This window comes from Neolamprologus multifasciatus, chromosome 23, assembly GCF_963576455.1.
Source record: "Neolamprologus multifasciatus chromosome 23, fNeoMul1.2, whole genome shotgun sequence".
Lineage (NCBI taxonomy): Eukaryota > Metazoa > Chordata > Actinopteri > Cichliformes > Cichlidae > Neolamprologus > Neolamprologus multifasciatus.
Genome location: NC_140460.1, coordinates 28537380 through 28559567, shown reverse-complemented (window position 1 = coordinate 28559567; position 22188 = coordinate 28537380). Strand labels below are relative to the sequence as shown.

The 22188-nt window shown below is 39.5% G+C and overlaps 1 protein-coding gene and 1 long non-coding RNA gene across 4 annotated transcripts in view; both read right to left on the bottom strand.

The window, feature by feature from the left end:
• Positions 1–6510, bottom strand: part of LOC146491882 (uncharacterized) — a 36493-nt gene extending 29983 nt beyond the window's left edge. The window contains exon 1 of the long non-coding RNA XR_014872542.1: positions 302–6510. This is a non-coding gene — a long non-coding RNA (uncharacterized LOC146491882). The remainder of the gene's footprint in view (positions 1–301) is intronic.
• Positions 1–22188, bottom strand: part of ncam2a (neural cell adhesion molecule 2a) — a 401748-nt gene that overhangs the window by 263946 nt on the left and 115614 nt on the right. The window lies entirely within an intron of this gene.

The following is a 22188-nucleotide window of genomic DNA, read 5'->3' as shown; positions in this document are numbered from 1 at the left end:
GTCATATGATTGTTGGGCTTTTCTCTCTGTATCTATGAAGCGCCTTGAGGCGACATTTGTTGTGATTTGGCGCTATATAAATGAAATTGAATTGAATTGAATTTTATTATTTGCTTCGAGCCCTGTGTACAGGAGCTGCATGCTAAAAGATCTTTTGTTAAAAGGGTTGGCGTAATAAGCAAATGCTTCAGCCAATACCTTTTGATTAGCCTTGTCTCATGCTTTCTTGCTTTGTGGTAAATCTTTGTTCTGTCTTCACTGAGATATTTGAATGCTAATCAATAAACATATCAAATCAAACCTACCAAAGTAATTAAAATGAGGCTTCTTTTTTTTCCCACAGCATCCTCTGTGTGACCATTTTTACCCAGTGACAGTCAGCCACCACTTGCCAATTGACCGGGGGAATATATATTTATATTTGAGATCTGAGGTTACCGGGTGGTCAATCACTGGTCTCCAGGCTTGCATAACTGGGGCTTTAGTAATCGATTGAACAGCGACTGCCTCCAACTATTCACAACCACTTGGGGAATATGCATTTTTTATTAGTGAGCAGTGACACTGCCACAAAAGGAACTACTTGGGGTAAGGAAACACAAGATGGGATAAGACGATAGGTGATCAGCGAAACGCTCAATGCACCAACAAGGGGATTTTAAAAAATTGATTACACCTGGTGATTTTAATTTGTATTTTGTTTGAGTTTAAAGCTGTTACAGTATCATACTTCATATAACCAGTTCACTGTTAAACAAATAAAATCCCTGTGAATGTGAATCTCGGAAATGAGTCATTGATGGTTCAAGTGCAAGAAGGTTTTTCTGTTCAAAACATTTCAGAGTGAGTTGTTGTCCCAAGTGTTTAAGTGATACAAGGCTGATTCTCAGTGATTGAATTTGTATTTGTTTTTCTTGTCATCTCTGATGCCCCTTGGAAGTAAGAGCCGTCTCTATAGTAATGGAGTACTAAGTGTGCCAACTGCCAACATGGACGGCCCTGCACGGTCCACGCCACCCACAAATCAATCGCCACTGAATCCATTCAATAAATTAATTCTCACCACTAGCCACTGAAGCTCAGATGCTGTAAAATTGCTGATGATTGCTCAGGAAGATGAACACTGACAGAATATTCATGAAGTGGTCAGGGTCAATACTGCTACAGAGGTATAAGACATCCTTCACTGACGTAAATAATCATTTTTAAACAGCAAATAAAAAAGTAAAACAGTGCTGTGGCCATGACAAATGTGAGGGGTACAAGATATGAAATCTCATGGGGGCGGCTGTGTAGCAGCAGCAAACAATATTAGGAACGATAGCCGTATCCTATTGTAGATTAGGATTAGCAACGCTTCTCCTGTGTTTATGTTTGCGCGATTAAAGTGTGGCTGAAAAGCGCTGCATTTATATTGCAGTCACCATTCCACACAATACACACTCGCCTGATTGTTATGAATAACATGACACAGAGACTGTTTCACTAGCGGGCTAATAACAGTGACAATGAGTGTATTTTGTGAGGGGAAAATGAATTTGATGCGATTGGTATTCACAAAAAGAGAAGGGAAAAGGTGTTGAATCCTAAACAGCTTCCCATACACCGCATTTACTGTAGAGGATGGTTAGAGACTCTTTAAACTAATTCAAGCATGCATTTCAGGAGACAAAGGAGACCAGTCACAAATCTGGTCCATAAGCAGTAGTAAAGGAGGCCTCTGCAGATTATTTATGGATTATTTAAGGCTTTTCACAGAAAAATGGCTTCCTGTCCCAGCTTTCTTCAAGCTCATGAGGCAAGAGTCGATGACAGAGACTGTCCTTTGTTTCAACCTGTCTAGTCACTTGGGCCGTATTGAGCTGTCACCAGAATATCCTACAGCTAAGAAGAGCAACTTTTAGCCCAATTAAGTAACATGTGTTAGCCTGCAGGGAGCTGGTAATCAATGGTGCTCAATTGAACTGAACTGTATGGTCTTGAGTGACCATCCTTCATCTTGGCCTACTTAAGTGCCCTTGAGCAAGATAGTAGTGTCTACAACCAGAACTGCAAAGAAGGATGATAAAATTAGAACACATTCCCCATCTAGGTCAAATTAATCTACCCATTGCTTAAAGGGAGTCACTCTACAACCAAAGCTATTCTACATATTCCACCAAAAATAAAAATAAAATAAAATAAAATAAAATAAAATAGAGGATAACCTAACTTGGGATATTAGTCCAGCGGCAGCAGAGCAGGGTTAGTCATCCTGACCTCGGTTTAGGACCAGCTCTTATTCCACCCACACCAGTCAGGACCCTCTGGCACATCGAATGCATTATGTAGAACCTCCATAAGTTCAAGGAAGACAGATGCCCAGGGCATGTCATCCACTGATTTAGCTGCTTATCCCATGTGTACATTTTTTTAATGTGCAAATTCTTAGTGAAAATTAGAATAAGAGTGCCCACTGATGTGCCACGATAAACTGTAGTTCCAGCATATGCTAGACGATGTTAGGAAATATGGGGAAAATAAAAATGTGGCTAGATTTGAAAGCAGGACAACAAAATGAGCATGTGTTTACAACTGTGGTTTCAAAAATGGGCGCTTCGGCAACCTGTTACCCTGAAAATTGGAAAAGGCCAACCTTTATTTCCCACCATCAAATTAAACCAACCATTAAAGGTTACACTTGGCAAATATAGTACTACCCAAACAGCTCCTTATCTGCAGACATACTTCTGCTGGTGAGAAGAGAAACAAAGACAGTGGGGAGTTTATTTCCCACTTATAACACGAAGAGAAAATGTTACTGGTACATTGTGCATAACTGAAAAAAATAATTATTCGGCAGACAAATATTCCCCATCTGTGTTAAATGGATCAATATTATTGCTATTTAAAATACTTTATATTTTGCTTAAACCCCAGTAACATATCATGTTCATAGCTCTATTAAAAAACAGACCTACACCTTTATTTAAAATTTAAAAAAAGCATATTAAATATACTAATTACACAAGAAAAAATAGTTTAAATATTGAACTCGAACAGTGGGTGACACAGTTAGCTGTCAATATCTACAGGGGATTAAAAATTTGTATTTAAAACAGAAAGTTGTGTGTTAGCAAAACAGCTGGTTAAACTCCATATTTGGTCAACTAAATGACTTCTGAGAGATGCTAATCTGAAAGTGCTGCTGGTGCCTGCACCTGTTCAACATGCCTGTTTTATTGAATGAGACATGGCAGGAGGCGATGTCTTCTTTCCTTATTAACATGATAAAGAAGTTATTAAAAATGTTTTCACACTAGACTAACTCCTCTACGTGTCTCTACGTCATGTTGACCAATGTGGTTAATATGAAAAAAAAAATGAATCTGTCACAATTATAAATCACAGTGTGCTTGTTTACTTGTTAATGCTAACTCTATAGCTTGTCTCACAAAAAAAAATCTCCTGTCACTTCTCTCATCAAAGACACAATCAGAAAAGGCTGCTGTCCTTAAATCTGGACAAATTCAAGCCATTATTAATGGGACAAAAGTATGACCTCAAAACACTGGACCCATGCATTTCAGTGTCTCAGTGGTCAAGCAAGGTCACATCTACTTTCAGAATCAATAGCCAACTGTGGCTACAAGAAGACAGTAATTTAAAGGACGAATGGAAGCAAAATTAGCTTTATGACTAAACAACGAGTTAAAAAAAGAGTAATAATCTTTACTTTGGTACATTTTAACTGATATCTGTTTTTAGGTTTCACCAGATGAGCACTGCTTGCTTTGCTTGCCCTGACACAATGCCGCTGCTTTATATAGTTCTCTTTCTAACTCTGCTTTTGTTTGTGGGTGAATGAGCAACATAAATAACTGCTTCATAAAATACTTTATGTAAGTGAGAGTTTGGATGTTAGTTTATGTGTTTTACTTTTTCGTGTTGGGAAAAACTACTGAAAGATATTTCCTGGTGCTTTGGCCCATTAAGCAGAGAGGCAGCACTAATGTTTTAAATTGACTGCCTTTATATATTTTGTAATCTCACCAACTATGCAATGGGCTTAACACTTCAAGCCAACTATTCACATAGCATTTGTGAACTACTAATGTAGGGGATCTCATGGTTTTTCCAGTGTCCCTTCTCACATGCACAGCTCTTGTCCACCCACTCCAGCAGAACTGAGTGTTAACTAAGGAAGGACGACAAGGTCGCTGCTTTATTGACAGCACTTGCCACCATTGATCCTCATGAGGCGAAGAGCACAAAAAAAAGTGATGAACAGAAGAGGAACAAAATAGACCTGCCAGCAAAGTAAATCACAATTGAATAAAGCATTCACTCTCATTCTCATTCTCTCCCATGGAGATTAAGTGACTATTGTACCAGTAATCCTTAATCTGATCAGTGGTGACTACTGTATGCGCAGAGGGAAATGCATAAAGGTGAAAGAGAGGCTTCTGCCCTTACAAAGCAAACAAAGCATGACCACTCATGCTGTGAATGCTCCAATTACTTGCACAGGGGTGCAACAGTTTCTAATGATCCACAGATTTCTATCCATCGTTAATCATCCTTGAAACTTTTTTTGTTCCCACTGAGCAACCGCGGAGTAATTAGTTAAGTTATTTGGATAATTGCCTTGACTCGAACTGCAAGATTAAAGCGTGCACAAGGAAGATGACCACTGATGAGATAAAAGACAATGGTGCTAATAAACAACAACAATGGGTTTTTCCCAGATTCCCCTAAGACAAAACAAAAGAATGGCTGACAAACTTTGTTGCTTTTTGTCTCTAATAAACTTAAACAGATTGCGTTGGCCTGAGTTGGCTTCCTCCGGGAGTTCTGATAGGGAGTGCAGTTTCTTTGTGTTTGAAATTGACTTGTTGTGAGGGATGTTTATTTGGCTTGCAGGGACTCACAGGGACTTGTAACCTCAAGGTATCACTCATTTAACTTATCTCTACAGCACATTTCTTTTTCAAATCTTTTTCCATTTATGAACTGGTAACCATGGCACCACAGCCTTCACTTTTAGCACTATTTCCTATCAGAAGAACTTTCCTACTCAAATCTACTGAAAACCTTAAACCAGTACCTTTTGAAAATAATCAATGCTGCTTCAATTATAGCAAAGAAATCTGTTATCATCTAGGAACCCAAAATATTAAGCAGGTAATGGAGAAATAGGTTTGTAAAATCATTAAGGCAAAATAATATATATGCTTTTACAGCGTATACATTGATACACTGTTAAAATATTCACAGATCATTGATCTTCAGTTTGTGTATTGTATATTTTTAATGTTGTTTTTCTCTCACAATAAAACTACTTTCACAAGCATCAAATATATATATATATATATATATATATATATATATATATATATATATATTATGGGTGCAGCGATACTCGTATCGATATTGAACCGTTCGATACAGTGCTTTCGGTTCGGTACGCATATGTATCGAACAATACAAAATTTTTAATTTATTTTATCAACTTTTCTTCTGACAGTGCTGTCTGTGTTGAGCGCTCAGTGGATCTGCGCTCGACAGTGCAGCCTAGGCGGAGTAGTCGAACGCAGATTCACTGAGCACAGGGAAAGCTAGCGAGACAGAAGCTAAGCTCTCGTTGCAACATGGCAAATTGAACCTCCCCCACCCTCATTCAGATGTGGCGTTTGGAACTATTTTGGTCTTCATGTGACGTATGACCCTGAAGGTAAGCGTGTCATGGACAAAAGTAAAACAGTATGTCGGATGTGCCAGCAATGCTCAATTGGTGGGAACTAGTGTGTTAGCGCAGTTAGCTCATTAACGTGTTGGCCGTCCAGCCCCATGCACGGGGCGATCCGCGGTAGCTCGTTAACGGAGATTTGCCGTGTTGTGGCGTTAATGTCATTTCAACGAGATTAACGCTGACAGCACTAGTGGGAACACAACGAATATGACTGCACATTTACTCCGACATCATCCTAGTGCAAAGACAAGTGGAAGCAGACAAAAACAACAAGCACGCATGCTACAAACTTTACCTGAGTCATTTAGACAGCTGTTAGCACATGATTCTCCTTATGGGGACCTGATATGTTTAATATGCTGCTGAGAATATAGCCCAGAAGAAGCGTATAGTATAGCTTTGATTTTGGAAAGAGCCATTTCTCTGTAATAAACTCTCTTTTCCAAAGATGAGTGATTCCTCAATCAGAGAGATTTATTTTTTTTTTATTATTTTGTTGTTTCAGCAACATTAAATTTAAAAACTGTACTTTTGAGTTAAAATATATATTTAAAATTTTAATAAATGACAAATTAAAAAGGCATGAACATTTTTTTTTGTATCGAAAAAATATCGAATCGTGACACCAAAGTATCGAACCGAACCGTGAATTTTGTGTATCGCTGCACCCCTAATATATATATATATATATATATATATATATATATATATATATATATATATATATTTCTACACATGTCACATTTTTGATTTTCAGGTTTTGTTGACAGGAGGCTTTATATATATAAAACCTCCTGTCAACAAAACCTGAAAATCAAAAATGTGACATGTGTAGAAATGCAAATACATTGGTAGAGAATATGTGAGAGATTGAACAGTGCTGATAGACAGTGAAAAACTCAACATATAGCATATACTAATATGACTCTTGGTTATAAAGATAATCAATATAGCAATATAACAATATAGCATCAATATAGAAGGCATGGATTTTATGATCCCAGAGAGCAATAAGATAAGACAACATGCTACCGGTGGGGAAATGGGAGTGCAACCTAATGCCAGGATAAACCTGTCAAACGTACCCTCTAACCTGTAGGGCATCACAACTAGCACAAAAAGGCTATGCTGTGACAGGGTGATCAATTTAGGAGCCACAGCATGGAGTAATATGCATAACTTGCTTGCTCATAGGGGGTCATATGATTGTTGGGTTTTTCTCTGTATCTATGAAGCGCCTTGAGGCAACTTTTGTTGTGATTTGGCGCTATATAAATAAAATTGAATTGAATTGAATTGAATAACTGACCCTTTAGATCAGCAAGCAATATCATAGAAATAAAATGGAATCAATCTGCTATCACTTCATGACTGAACAGGGTCAAGTTGGCAATTACTTGTTTGTCATAATACAGCGATTAACTGTGATTAATTTGTAATAAACATTGCAAATCTTTTACTGTCTGGTTCAAATCCAGCCACAACCCAGATTAGAAACAAAAAATTCAGAAATTCCTTCACAAACACTGAATAGTTGCTACAGAATGACAGTTTAGTTGCAAACTGAGAGTAACCGCATTGTTTGGAGACAGGCTGCTTCCCACCAGGCATTCTTTGCAATCATCATGAGATGAGGTGGTCTTAAATTTTGACAGCTGATTGCATTTAATGCAATCACAGAATCTCACCCCAACAGGTCACAGAAGATGGCCGCCCCTCCCTGAGCCTGGTTCTGCCAGAGGTTTCTTCCTGTTAAAAGGGACTTTTTCCTTCCCACTGTCACCAAAGTGCTTGCTCATAGGGGCTCATATGATTGTTGGGTTTTTCTCTGTATGTATTATTGTAGGGTCTACCTTACAATATAAAGCACCTTAAGGTGACTGCTGTTCTGATTTGGCGCTATATAAATACAACTGAATTGAATTGAATAGAAGGGAACTGACACTGACATTCCCTTTGGTGATAAACACATCTGATTTTCTAGATGTGCCTTTGTCACTGGTATGTAGTAATTCAACCCATCTAACACTATATAGATCTTCTCTATTGCCTTCTGCCTGAACACCCTGTTTCAGCACGAAGCAGAATTACAGCGCACAATGACATCAACTTGCTATTTTCTTATGATTTAAACTGGCCATAAAATCCCACATGCAAGTCATCAACATTTTCTTCACCTGCATCTATTACCTTAAAGCTTGTGTTGGTAGTCTTCTGGGGACTTTTGGTTCGTCTACCAGTTTATTAGGATGTACACATTTCCAAAATTACCTACATTTGCAAAAAACTCAAGAAAACATAGTATTCTCTAAGACTAATAATAACAATAGTGGATTGAAATTAAGAATAAGGTGTAAACATAGTACATGGTTGACCTTTAAAAAGACAGTAGGTGTTGAGACTGTGTTGAAAGCAGTGGGCCCCCAGAATACTATCACCCTTCAACCATTTTAATTGTATATGATGTTATTCAGTATTTAGCCTTGGTTAAATGTTATGTTGAAAATTATTGCGCATTTATTGATTTGAACTTCTATATAATTGAATTACAAAGAATTGAATAAATAAAGCACATACAGGGTTATTAGCAAACATATGTAAGTAATTGCACTTATTATTTAGCTCTTAAAGTCCTTAAATAAATGAACCGTGTGTTTTTAATAAGTTCTTTATGAAACATACTGTCTCGCACATAAACACAGATAATAAAAGTTGAGACTGAAAAAAAACCCCATGATGCTTGATAAAAAATTCTCAATAAAACAAGAAATTAGTATCCCAGGTTTTCACCTCAAGTTATACAACTGAAAATGATGAAAGGTAAAAGACTAAAGATATGAGGTGTCCCCATGGGAAAATAGTTTGTATTTAAATAGCTGAGACTATTATACCGACCTATAAAAAGCACTGAAAAAAAATCAAACATAATAAAAAAAAAACTTCAAAGCAAACAAGTCTTCCTGTTACCAACAGAGAGTTCAACGTTTCCCCACGGACAATATCTGCATTGTTCTGATTTGCTGTTTCATTGACAAGACACACTGCCTGCTTTACCCCTGACATGGCTGGCCTGCCTATTATATAATTAGATCAAAAAACAAATGTTAAACCCTCACATCAAAGGCTCGATTTGAAAAATCTATCTCTCCAATTGTGGCTGATTAGGGATCCTCCAGAGGCAGGTGGGAGGCAAACGTGTGCTGGGGTGTAAATGAGATTGGGCTCTCCTCTTTTGCAGTAGATGGGAAAATAGACTAGGTAGAAGGATTAGAAACCAGGGTTCACCTCTCTCTTTTTGCATTCCTCTCTCATGCTCTCCCTTGCTCTGCAGCCCTCTGCTTTCTTTTTTCTCTTCCTAAATACGCCTCCTCCACCTCCTCCATCCCTCGACAGTCCCACTCAGTCTTTCTCCCTCTGTTTCTTTCCTCTACTGACTTGTTTTGAATTTGCCTGACCAAACAAATGCTACAGCACTAGAAAGGCTTAATTACCAGATAAACCTGTGGGCGGCTGCTCGGCTGCGATATGTTGGCTGACCGGCAACCAAAAGGTTCCTGGTTCCATCTGCAGTGTTAAAAGAATAGAGTGGCTCTGCAGTAAGACTTGTGGGTGGCCAGTACTGCATCATCCACATCACTCAAGAGCTTTTGAACAGGCACTGTATCCAAACTGATCCAAAAGTGCTTTAACAAAAATGACCCTGAATAACTATTTAATAAGATACATGTAGGTGGGTTACAAGGACTTTCTGATGAAAACAGTGGCAATTTCACAAAAAATTGTTAGCATTTTTTTTTCTTAAACGGGTTAAGCGGTCTCATTTAAAAAACACGGTTTCATTAAAGTGCTACATAACAAAGTGTGCAAGTGCACTAAATGGGACCGGAGTAGAGTGTAAACACATTCAGTCCAAGTGCTGCAGGAAGATCAGGCGCAGCTTAGCTGACATGCTTTACATTTTCAGATTTAGCAGTTTGCATGCTTTATGTTTCATATTGTCAGTATATATCTGTCACTGTCAAGTCGAGGAAATGAGGTCCTATACGTTAGTGGCTATTTCAGTCCCCTGGGCGGGCAACGGAAAGTGTTGCTTTTCAAAGCAGCATCACAGCGGAATAGTTATATTTTGAGGGAGAGGTAGAGCCTCAGGGAGCAATAATTTCTGTATCATTCGGATTCAGATTTTAGGAAAAATATTTGTGCAGAAGAGTGGATTGGTTAATACGAGCAGATTCTTGTTTGCCCTAAGCTAAACTAACAATGATAGTTCTCTGTATCCCAGCTAATTCAATAATCAGTTCTACAAACACTTACACAAAGTCACATATACACTGCTTAACAAATATATTCGACCTATCCACTTGTTCGTTCCCTGATGGTTAACCCAGCAGTATGTACAAGCTCTTTAATCATATGATATTTTTATGCTAAAATATAATTATTCTTATGCATGAATGTTTTAATTTGCTCCTTTACAATGCGATTTCTGTTTTGTGTTGTGTTTTATATATATTATTTCTATATTGCTGTCTTTTCCTTACAACATGAAGCACCTTGAACCAACTGTTTTGAGTTGGCACTATATAAATAAAACTGAACTGAACCGAATTAAAGTTAAATTACATTTTACTGAGAGATAATCAGAAAGGTCCCAACCGCTATGATGACAACCCAGAGAACCGAGCTGCTGTATAAGAAATGGTTTAACTGGAAAACATTTTCCGAGAGTTTACCCATCTGAGGTGGGAAAAAGAACAGCTTGTGAGTTACTGCTTGGTCCTGACAATCTCTGTGACAGGTAATATTAATAGATATTAATTAAGAGCCTGACTGTTGTTGTAACAGGTACACAAATGCATGCACCTCTCATTTTGCGTGTGCTCACAGGAAATTCTAAAATGCTTAAAAATCTCAGCCAGGAGTCTAAAGCTACAAACCCAGAAACTCAGATAATAAACTTGTGAGTCAAATGAATAACCTCATACAGACAGGCCTGTGTGTGTACCTCTGATGGTGCACACTGCAGAGAGGACATGTGCATTTATAACTGATAGGTTATCATCACTGAATCAATGACTCCCACAAAACCTAAGTTGAGAAGACACACATGCACACGCAGTGCGATGTGCTATAAATTGTTGCGGGGATTATTGGGAGGATCCAATAACAGACTTCTTGCTCTGACTCGCTTAATGAAAAGGCAGGTCATGTGAGTCAGCCCCCTGCCGAGTGTCCTCCTACAGTCTGCTACATTACGTCTGCAGCCTTCTCTCAGCAGCAGCTGTCCTTACAATGTGTTTTAACCAAGGAGCCAAGTAGATCTCAGTCACAGGCCATTATGACTAATTCAGGAACAACAAGCAAAATAAACTTTGCACAAAAAGTAAGGAAATTTGTGTTTGATCGATTACTTCTTTGTTGTAACAGCGATTCATGGTGATAAATCTCTTTAAACGGTGCCACATTTTTGAGCAGCATAGCTGAGTACATGGGTTGAGCAGCAACTGGGTTGCACCCATGAAAAACCCACTGGCAAATCTTCTCTGCCAGTGTCAAACAGCTTATTTTGGTTTGAGAAGTATTGCTATACCAAGGAAATAATCAACCAAACACAAATTTTCTTACATGTTGTGCTAATTTTATTCCTTTGGCTGTGGTGCCACTATACATGGCTTGCACCCATGGATCATTTGCACTACACCAAAAACTAGCTGTGCTCGTCAATGATGGAAATGCTGTCACTTAATTGTTACTAAAAAATACTTAGCCAGCTAACAAGTCAAATAAAACACTAATATGTTATAGCATGCTTTAGCTGTTTTTAGTGTTAGAAGGGTTAAAAAAAACAATCAGTGAGGAGTAGTGTCCTTCACATCAATTCAGAATATGGACAAATGGCCTGCTGTGACTAATTTTAATTGCCAAGCTTTTATTGGTTGATCCCTTTTTAAGGAGGGGCACAAAGGTCATAAATGCCCTGAATGCAGAGCCGATTATTTAATAATATCTAAAATTATTAATTAGAATCACAGCCACAAAGGAGAATCTGTTACAGGTTGATAATCCATGTAGCAACTTTTTATTCATTACACAATGTGCAAATTTCAGCTACTGAAAGTCATGAGTCTGATGTTTTAATAATGCCTCCACGCTTTCCCACTGCTCCACACGTGGTGTTAGAGGCCCTCCTGTCGCTGTTTTTACTTTTAAATGAAATTATCCTCACTCCATTATAAATGGGATTTCTTTTTTTTGTCCACTCAGTGATACAGCACTCTGGTTCAGGAGAATAAAAAAATACCTACATTTTACTGCTTTATTTGAGACTTTAGTATCTCGTGCTCAAAATCAAAACCACCTCAGAGAGACACATCCTCTTTTAAAAGCCGCAATCCATCATTGCGAAGACAGACACAGAAGGAGCTCATGAAATATGACTTGTTCGCTGCTGTTTGTGGCATTAACTTTATTTTTCCCACTTTCAGGCACTGCGAATAAATAACAGTGTTGCACCTGAAAATAGTCCCCCAACCGTCATGTGAATATTAGCGTAATAATGCCATATATGTTCCTCACATTCATCTTCAGCTTGCTATTTACAACTGTGGATTACAGCTTTCTGGCTCGCCGTGTGGCTGTGCGAGTTGTCTTTGATGTCGGTGGGAGCACAGTGGGAGAGAGCAATGCAAGGAGAAACATACATGGGAGAAAAAAGTGTTTATGTGAAATTGCCCAGCACTTTACTACTAATGTGCTGGAAGAAAGCCATAAACAATGGTGATGTTATGTCTTTAAAGCTCCTCTCAGCAAGTTTATTACATAAAAAAATATTAATATCAGTTTCTCAGCTGCATAAATCACGCTGTTGGGCTGCGGCCGTGAGACACAGCCTGCTCTTAATAATAAGAGATGCCACACTTTGCTCTCTTTTCCCAAAAGAAGCTCAAGTGGCACGTTACGCATGCAGGAAAACAAATCAAATAAATCAAATCTAAAGAGCAAAATATAAAGTGGCTCACCGAGCCTCACTCAAAGGTGTAAAGTGATTATAGATCAGGTAAAGAAACAAGACAAAAAGCCTTAAGAAATCACTAAAATGCAACCATGCTGAGTGCATTTAATAATCATCAAGATCAGGCTCTGATACCACTCTGACACTCTTGAGTGGAATATATATTAATGGCTCTTACCTAATTCATAAAGCATTTGAAGTAACTCTACCATTATATATACAAAGAATCAAAGGATCATGCATACTAGGATGTCGCCCCATAAAATGGGACGACATCCTAGTATGGGTTCCCAGCGCTACACTCACCAGTATATACACGTATTGTTGAGCTTCATAGGAAAAATTACAGACTCATTAATGACCTACTTTTACCTTCCATGAAACTGTTGACTTTTATATGATTGGAAACAAAACAGCGAGCCTTTTACCCCAAGAGCTGAAGAGTTGAACTGCCTTGGAGTTTGGAAATGTCTAAGCCTAAGTAACCACCAGCACAGTCAAAACCTGATTGGCTGGTTCTTCATCCTCTCCAACCACTCCAATGTTTTGTTAGAGAGCAACAATGATGTCTCTGACCAGCCATCACCTTCTACAACTTAATTTTATGATTTTATCAAAAGCTGAAAAGATGAATATTGCATAGCAGCAAGGAGCTATTATATATGACTTCCATTTATCACATGCAGGAAGATTCAATTCGGCCACAAAAGGAGCCGCCCATTATGACAATCATAAATTACTTCTTGATAGGCACCTTTGTTCTTATCAGACGTTTCCAGCGGGTCTAAAATTTGCTTTATGCATCATGTATGGATGTATGCACTAAAGTGGCGCCGTGAGTGAAGGCTTGCATGAGAAACTGGGCTTGTTCCGAGACAATCAATTTAACTGTGTTTGTTGACGCGCTGCTATGCTCGCCCGATTAGCTTCTGAAAGGATGTGCAAAAATGTGTGCTGCTGTCAGTTTCAAACTGTTAGCACGTGGTGGAGTCTTAGAGAGTCTAGCATTCAGCACCATCTTCAGCTGAGAAAGATGTAAGCTGAGCGCTCACCTTTCAAGAAGAAAATTCACACATCCCCCTGTGTTAAAAAAAATAAAGCACTCATCTATTTTACAATTTATATCCCAAAAAACTTCTGTTAATTCACCTCATATGTCTTTCATACTGTGACTTTCCTTTTATCATGGTGTTGGGCTGTCACTCTCACACTCATTACTTGTGTCTTTTTGCTTCTATCTCTTTTAGACCTCCCTTTGAAAAGCATACTTTTATCTGACTGGCTAACTTCCAGAAGCCTGCTGAGGGACAATAAGCAGTATAAGGTGTAGTGCTTGTATGCTGTTTTTCCTTGATATTAATTATATAAAAGGGGAAACACTGGAATCCATCAGCAGTCTGAACCATGAGCTTTGGGTTCACATAAATTACCCCTTGTGTGGAAGAAAATATAGCCACTAATAGGAAAGTGATTTTGATTGAGGAGAGAGCCTAAAGTATAATTTCAATGGCCACCACAGCCTCTTCAAGTGCTCAATCCACAGTTCCGACATGATCAACTTTTCTGGCTTATGTACTATATCGCACTAAAGTACTGGGCCACAACTCTTAAACTTTGAATTCAGGTGTTTTGAGTCTCATTGAAACAGGTGTATGAAATCAAACACCTAGCCACGCAGTCTGCCTTTACAAACACCTGTGAAAGACTGGTCATTGTATATAGAGTCAATATTAGCTATTTACCCATATATCAGTACCAGCATGATGTTGCCTAATCTGCCCACCAGAGGTCACTCTGCAAATTCTATTGGCAACACGTGTTTGGGCACATGTTTGACACAAATACAACGAAAAGGTGATCCAAACAGAGCTGTGTGCAACTTGTGACAACAAAACCAGATTAATTCTCAGATAGGACTTATAAATATCTACGCGTAAAAATTTTAATGTGTCTGAAAGAAAACAAATATTGGCCAATACATCAAATTTTCAGTTCAGCAAATATTGGTATCAGTATCGGTCTTAAAAATCCTACATTGCCTGGGCTGAATGACCACACATAAGTTCATGTGCGTGTTTGAACGCCACTTTTGCAAATTAGTTTGTGAAATTTCTTATCACCTAGATGTTCCACGATCAACTGTGAGTGGTATCACTACAAGGAAGGACGTTTTCTGTGATTTCAGGAATCACAGAAGCTCAGCTGTGAAGTGGCAGACCACATAAAGTTAGAGCAAGGTCACTGAGCACTGAGGCCCATAGTGCGTTGGTGTAATACTGTAGGTGGTCCAGTACTTTTGTCCACATACTATACCAACCTATCAGACATGCCTCCTTGAGCCCTGTGTGAGATCACTGTATGAGGACCAACATTTCCCATTGAAACCCCATATAAGGGCCCCAAAGGGAAAAATTACTGTGGGCTCTCTGCAGGTATACCCATTTAGGGCCCTTGTGGCATAATTGTCTGCCCCACCCACACAGCCGTACAATTCATCCACAGCTACCCACTGTGGTGCCCCAAAGACATGTTTGCTTGAGAAAGATCACTGAACAAATGCCAAACAAAATGTACAAACACTAATTCACCAGCAGGATAAGAAAAGTGCTAAAAACACTTGCCTTGCTTTAGATAAGAAGCAAAAATGCAGACAATACAGCTGAAGCTCTCATGATCCTGTATTGTATTCATCCATCCGTTTACTGTTTCAGCTGCTGATTAGCTCATCGGCGCAGAAGTGAGGCAACTGCTCTATTTCTCTATACCAAACTCTCAGAGACTTCTACTCAGGAATTTCTGAGCATCATGACTCAATTACCAATAATTTTCCTCGCCCATTATTAAATTTCAGCCATGTTTAATATGGACATCCAACCATCCAACAGAACAGAGACAAAAAAGAAAACCCCATAAAAGCGCCACTTCAAGAAGGCTGTGCATGTGTGCACCTGTTTGCCTGCCTTTGAACACCCCTTTGTACATTTTGTTCCTCTGATTCTTATTAAATGCACACAATTAGAGAGCCATTAAATATAATGAAATAAAGTGCAAGGAGATGCCATTAGTTTGAGAGCTGGCCTGATTGAGTCAAGCGTAAATCAAGGTGCAGATTAAGTAGTGCTGTGAACGTTTCTGCCATTAAACTTAGAGATGTGCTGTCTTTGTTTTGTGGATGGCCGTAAAACAATAGGGCACCTTGGCTGTATTGGGAGGCCCACACCAAGTGTGCAAGAACCCCAGATTATTACATTATTGGCAACAAAGAGTTCTGGGGCCAAATCCATATAAAAGATATGACTCACAATTACGCATGACTAGAGGCAATGGTGGAATTACAGCTGTCACTGAAAACTGTCTACATAGTTACACACATTTATGGAAAGAAATGTGATGAAAGATGGCAATTATATTAAATATGCATTTATTAGAAGTAAAGTACATGTTTGATTGACATTTGCCCACCCACCTATGAAAACCCATAGTTGACTTCACCTCTAATGCACACAGCACTTCCTGTAATGGCCCTTGCAGGTGTAATAGCTAATCCCTGGTATAATTTTTTCAATTTCAGCACCATTTCTGAATGAAAAGGGTAGGCTTCAATTAAGTTACGGAGCTTGCTCTTAAAGCCCTGCATATGCACAGGTCAGCCTAATGCATCTTTAAATGGCAAAATCTCCTACCAGCCCGAGATACTAAACTGCCAAGAGAGGTTTATGGTCCACCTCAGATAAAAGATTGTGGCACTTTTCTGTGATGCAGGGTTGTTGTCAGTGGAGCAGCTTTCCTCATATTTCCACGGGGGATGAAGGAACATGCTGTTGCAGGACAGGAGGAGAATCAACAAGATGATGGGGGAATATGGAGGGAAGAGACGGAAGCAGAGAGGGGAAGAGCGAGGACACGACCACAGGAGACTGATTACCTAAAGTTGGTTATACAGCAAGACCATTATCACCCTTGTTACGGGGGGATTTTCATGGAATAAAGCTCCTCATCTCAGCTTATTAGCCGTGGCAGCCAAAGATGACATAACAACAGCAATTCAGAAAATGGGATGTTTGGGGTTGTTTTAAATTTAATTGATATTAGATTAAGTCTTATTTTTGTACATTGTACCCAACAACACTTAGAACTGGGAAAAGCCTGGATAAATTTATGATTTTCTTTAAACCAAAATAATTGCAATATTGGCTTTTCCCATGTACTGGAAACTGGAAATCTCATTGCAATTACTGGGATTAACATCCAAAAAGCTGCCACCAAATTGCCCAAGGCTGGAATACTCGAGAAAACATTTGCTCCATCTGATAAAAATAACGATAGGAAAAGCAAAGAAGCCCAGTTATTTTCTTTGGCTGCAGCAGAGCTTCATTTTAGAGCAGATAGTACATCATAGTTAATGTGTTGCCGATTTGCCCTCTTGAACTTCACCCAGAGTATATCATAGTCTTATCGTCACAAATGCCTCATTCACTGGGACCAGCTGTAAGTTTCTCTCTGATAAATGTATATTTCATCACCTGAAAATATAAATCACCAGGCCGGCCGTTACCTCCTCTCTGCACAGAATGCAGCGCAACAGCTTTTGCAGTGAGGGCGGTGCAAGGGTTGATGGATTCCTGACATTTTGCATGAGAGTACAGTGTTCACAGGGGAAGGATCACAGGGCCACATTAACATCAACATAAGTGGGAAAGTGTTTGCAATGCTTTTGGAGATGAAACCCATCTTTCTCCCCAGTAAGAGGCAGCACGATGTGGATCTGTCACTGCTAATCTTCTGCTTGTCCACGCATGGCAAAGCTTTACAAACAGCTCATCAGCACCGGGGAGTCAAATGTGCCAGGATGCATGTATGCATGTTTGCATGTGAGCACTAGGGAACTCAAGCGTGCGCAAATAAAAGTGCCTATTAAACTGCAGGGAGAGCACCATGAAGACTTAAAAAAAAAAACTATTCTTCCTGTATTAAAAAGAATGTTTTAATATAAAAGGTCAACTATATAAACTTTTAGCCTGGTTTAAGCCCAGGTTTGAGTTTTTTTCCTCATTTATCCTTACTTCATGAACCAGATTCTCACCATTGTGTGCTCAGTGAGTGTGCTGACCTCCATTTCTGAGATTGGTCCAATACAGGGACAGCCAGATGTCCTTGTTGCCACCCCAGAACATCAATGCCCCTCTAAGGTGTGGAGGGGACTTGGTGAGGCCAAATAACCACATAAACAGCAAAGGATTACATGCATTCTTTGAGGTTTAGCCCAAATAGGGGCAATGGCAGGACATGGCTGCCCCAGGGGGGTGCCTCCTGTTGATAGTCAGTATCGCTCCCTCTCCACAGGGGGTGCTATGATACCCAGAGAGGGGAAACAGCCCACTTTGAAGGTTATCAACCAGCCAGGAACTGCAGGAAGTGAGTGTTTGAAATAAAACTGGCATGGCTAGTAATGGCTCTGACAAAAAATACATTCAAGTTTCCTTATGGACTCATCTATTTTCCACATTTAATTCAAAAGTTAATCAAAAGTGTAGCATGAGACACAGAAGTAATAGAAGTGCCTGGAGATCTTTTAAAGTCTGTGACTCCAACCTCTTGCCAACTATAAACTGTAGAAACTGCACTTTTCCACAAATAACTGTTGTCTCATATCCAATTTAGGCTTTGCCGCGTTGTTTTTCCTTGTCATCAGTTGGAATTACTGTACTAAGCTAACTGATGCTTTCGAGACATCAGCTGAGGCCAATCAGGCAGGCAGCGATCACCATTATGGCAACTTCAATAATCTCAGTGTCGAGGTGTGCTGAAATTTGAAAGGATTCATTATTTGGATGCACCAGTTCTACAAACACAAAAGTAAAATGTGATTAAGCCTGCAGCCTCTCCTTTACAGTGTCACTTATCGGATGAAAATAGAACAACAGAAATCCAGCAGAGCAAGCAAAACATGAATGAACATGAGAAACGTCCCCATGAATATTTCAGTTCTGGTGTCATTTCTACTCTCAGTCCCCCTCTCTCAAGAGGATCTCCTTCTATTTTGGTCATTATGACCCTTCCTCTAGCCCTTCCTCGGCTTGAAATATCTTTGCAGCACGAGAGGCTTAGAAGGTTGTGAAAATCTATATTATTTAACATCTTCATACAATAAACCCCTGTGACTTCTTATCACATAGCCTCAAAATCCACAATAAATTGTGTACGTCCATGGGATTGGCTGAGCTTCATCATGCTACCAAGAAAAATATTAAACTTAAAGTTTGTGTCATATTTTGTTGCACTTACACATTAAGCCTAATTTGTGTCATGACAACTTGAGTCAAATAGGACTGGAGAAAGCCTAAAGAAGGGGAAAGCAGCAGCAATATCCTCTCATTGAACAGAGATGGCAGCAATGCCGACATGACTTTAAGGCAGAAAAAACATGAAGATATTATGGTGGAGGTGGGTTGCTAAGTGGCTTGCAGAAGCAGCACCATGTGTATGCACGCTAAAGCAATTTAATAACTATATGCAGAAAGGACATGTGACGTGGGCTTGCATGGAAATCATCTAATATGCCAGGACTGCTGGGTAAGCTCGACTCCGTGGCCTACCAAAAGAACAAAAGAATCAAAAATATTTTACAGTACATAACATGAGAGCAGAGCATGAATGTCTGTGAATCTTAGATAGAAAACACTTAGACTTAGAAAGATGTTTTTTATAAATGGGGGATTGGAAATGTTGTTTAGAACATTTTGCCCAAGTAGAGTACAGAAGCGCTAAATAAGAACCAGTCCATTAGTCATTTACCATTTTATGAGTGTTGATATTGCATAGTTTGTCCACCAGAGTGCACTTTGCAACTTCCCTGTTGGCAACATGAGTTTTAAAAGCCAGAGAACAAGAAATGCATAAATTATTCTGATAATAAACCAGATAATTTTTTAACAGCAGTCATATTATCTTAGTAAGGACTGATAAAGAACTATACATATACTGCATTTTTAAATTGGTATTGATATCAGTATAGTTCTTAAAAATCCTACCTCGATATGACTCTATTTAATATATAAGCCAAAATATTCATTCCATGTGCATCCATGTGTTCCATGATTGGCCGGAGCATATCTTAGATGAGGCGGGTTATTCCCTCGATAGTATCACAACAATAACACATAGAGACAAAAAAATCATTCACACCTTTAACCAATTTGAAAATCACCTTTTCACAAAACATGCATGTCTTTGGATTCTGAGGGAAGAAACATAAACTTCAATAAGGCCCCAACCAGCCAGTGGATTTGAACCCAGGAACTTCTTGCTGTGAAGAAGTGTGAAGTGAAGTGTGACCTATTTATGCATCACACCAGTCTGCGATTATCTACAACTACTCCGTCTCCTAATGAGGGAATCGAATATTTTAGTAACTCTTAATTAGAAGTGAAATGCAACATGTTTACAGCATAGGGGTCAAGAGAATATGTAGCACACACAAGCAAGAACATATTCAGGTGGGTGTGCTCAGAATAAATTAAGCTTGTGAAATAATCAAATTCACATCCAATTAAGATGCACTTGGTTGTTTGGAGGACTTAAGATGAGCTTTAACGACGTATCAGATATTTTGCAAATGTCTCTTTTCAGATCCTGTAACTACAAAAAAAAAGTCTTTGATTCCTATTCATTAAGTTAAAAATGTTAAAAAAAAGCAAGTGGAACATAAGCTGCTTGGGATATTTTTAGATTACTCCCAGCTTCATCCCTCATGAGTCCAAGTCGAGCCTCACTGTGCAGCCTGAAAACAGACTACCTTCTAGGGTGATTCTAGCTGTGGTTAGCTCTCCCCATCAAGATCAGCTTTATCGCATGCAGATGCCCACTGGTATCAGCATTAGCAAGTGGTATTTCTATTAGATTTAGTCACAGTCCTGTAGTCTGCCCCTCCTGCTTTGTAGCGGTGTTTGCACTTTGTCCTAATAGAGCAAAAAGAGCACCCCTTGTCTGAGCAATTTAAAAAAGCAATTTGTTCTCTTTCTCCCTCTGTTTGCTTTTACTGTGTTCTGGCCCAGTGCACTGGGAGCAAGCTAACCTTACATAAATTACTCCTAGTGCCTATGAAAATGTCAACAAGATGTGGCTAACTTCTCTACTCCCCTGATGGTGTCTATAGACAAAATGTTTGTGTGTGGCTCTGTGTGGGTGCAGCACCCATGCAAAATGCATGCACATGTGACTGAGTGAGCGCCCCCTCACCATGTGAGTGAATCTCTCACTTGTAAAAATATGATTGTGTGTGTGTGCGGGTGAACGTGTCAGGCACCAGGTTGGAGGCGGGGGGACAGCCGGGGTGGCTTGCTGACGAGGATGGATGGATGAATGTGAACATCTCTTTCACGCTCCTTTCACAGCGGCTGGGCTGATTCATCTGCCTGAGATGCCTTTGTCATTTCGCTTGTCTGACGCGCACCCCGACCACTCCCACTGATGGATCATTCGGAGCCCCCCCCCCACCCTCCCGGCTACGAATGCATCTGTGTGCGGTGCACGGTCATCGCTGGAATCGCTCCTCCCGCTGGGCACGTGGGAGCGCGCAAGACTGCGCGGAGCATAAATGTGCATATGTCAACACGAGTGGACATCCGGTTCCCTTCTACAATTGTGTTCTTCATTGAAATGAAACAAGTGGTGTTTTTCAAAAACAAGTGCATGAAAACAAGTATGGAAATATGGTCTCACGCTGCTCTTGCCCACTACAAATGGTTTCTCTCGGCAGGCGGGTACCTTCTAGCCCCGTCACCTGCTGCTTTCTCCCACAAACTGCCTCTTAAGCTCTTTTTTATCTGTCGCCATCATTTAAGCAGACACTCACACGCGCGCATAAAGCTTCCTTCACACTGAGTTTCACTTTGTTTTAATCTCATTCTGTTCAAAGACAAAGGCCACAGTGAAATGGAAATTAAAAGGCATCAGTTTGCTCTTTCTTCACTTTATTGGTTTCAAAATCCAGAAGGCTTTTTCTCTTGTGTGTGTGTGTGTATTATTGTGCATTGGAATTTACACCTTCATGGGATACAGCGGTGGACCAGATAAGATGTGACAGTGGTGGGAAAGGAAAACAATCAGGCTTGACTGTTTGCCAGGTTTGGAACAAAAGCAGGTATCTTTTCTCCCCTGTGAAACATCCACAAGCCAGACCAAAACATGGATTACACTCAGCTGAAATCTACTCCCACAGCGGGCTGAAATTGCTCTCTCTAGAAAGACTGCCTGTTCTGGGATTTGGCATCTTGTCAAGTGTCCCAGTGTGTACCGTGTGTATAATGGATTGAGTAATACTGTGAGGTAAGTCAGGAGTGGCAGAAATTGGGGTTATATAAAGTAGGTCTATGTGTGTATCTATGAGCTTTTATAATAAAGGGACAACAAGACAGAGCACGATATGTGTGTGTGTGTGTGTGTG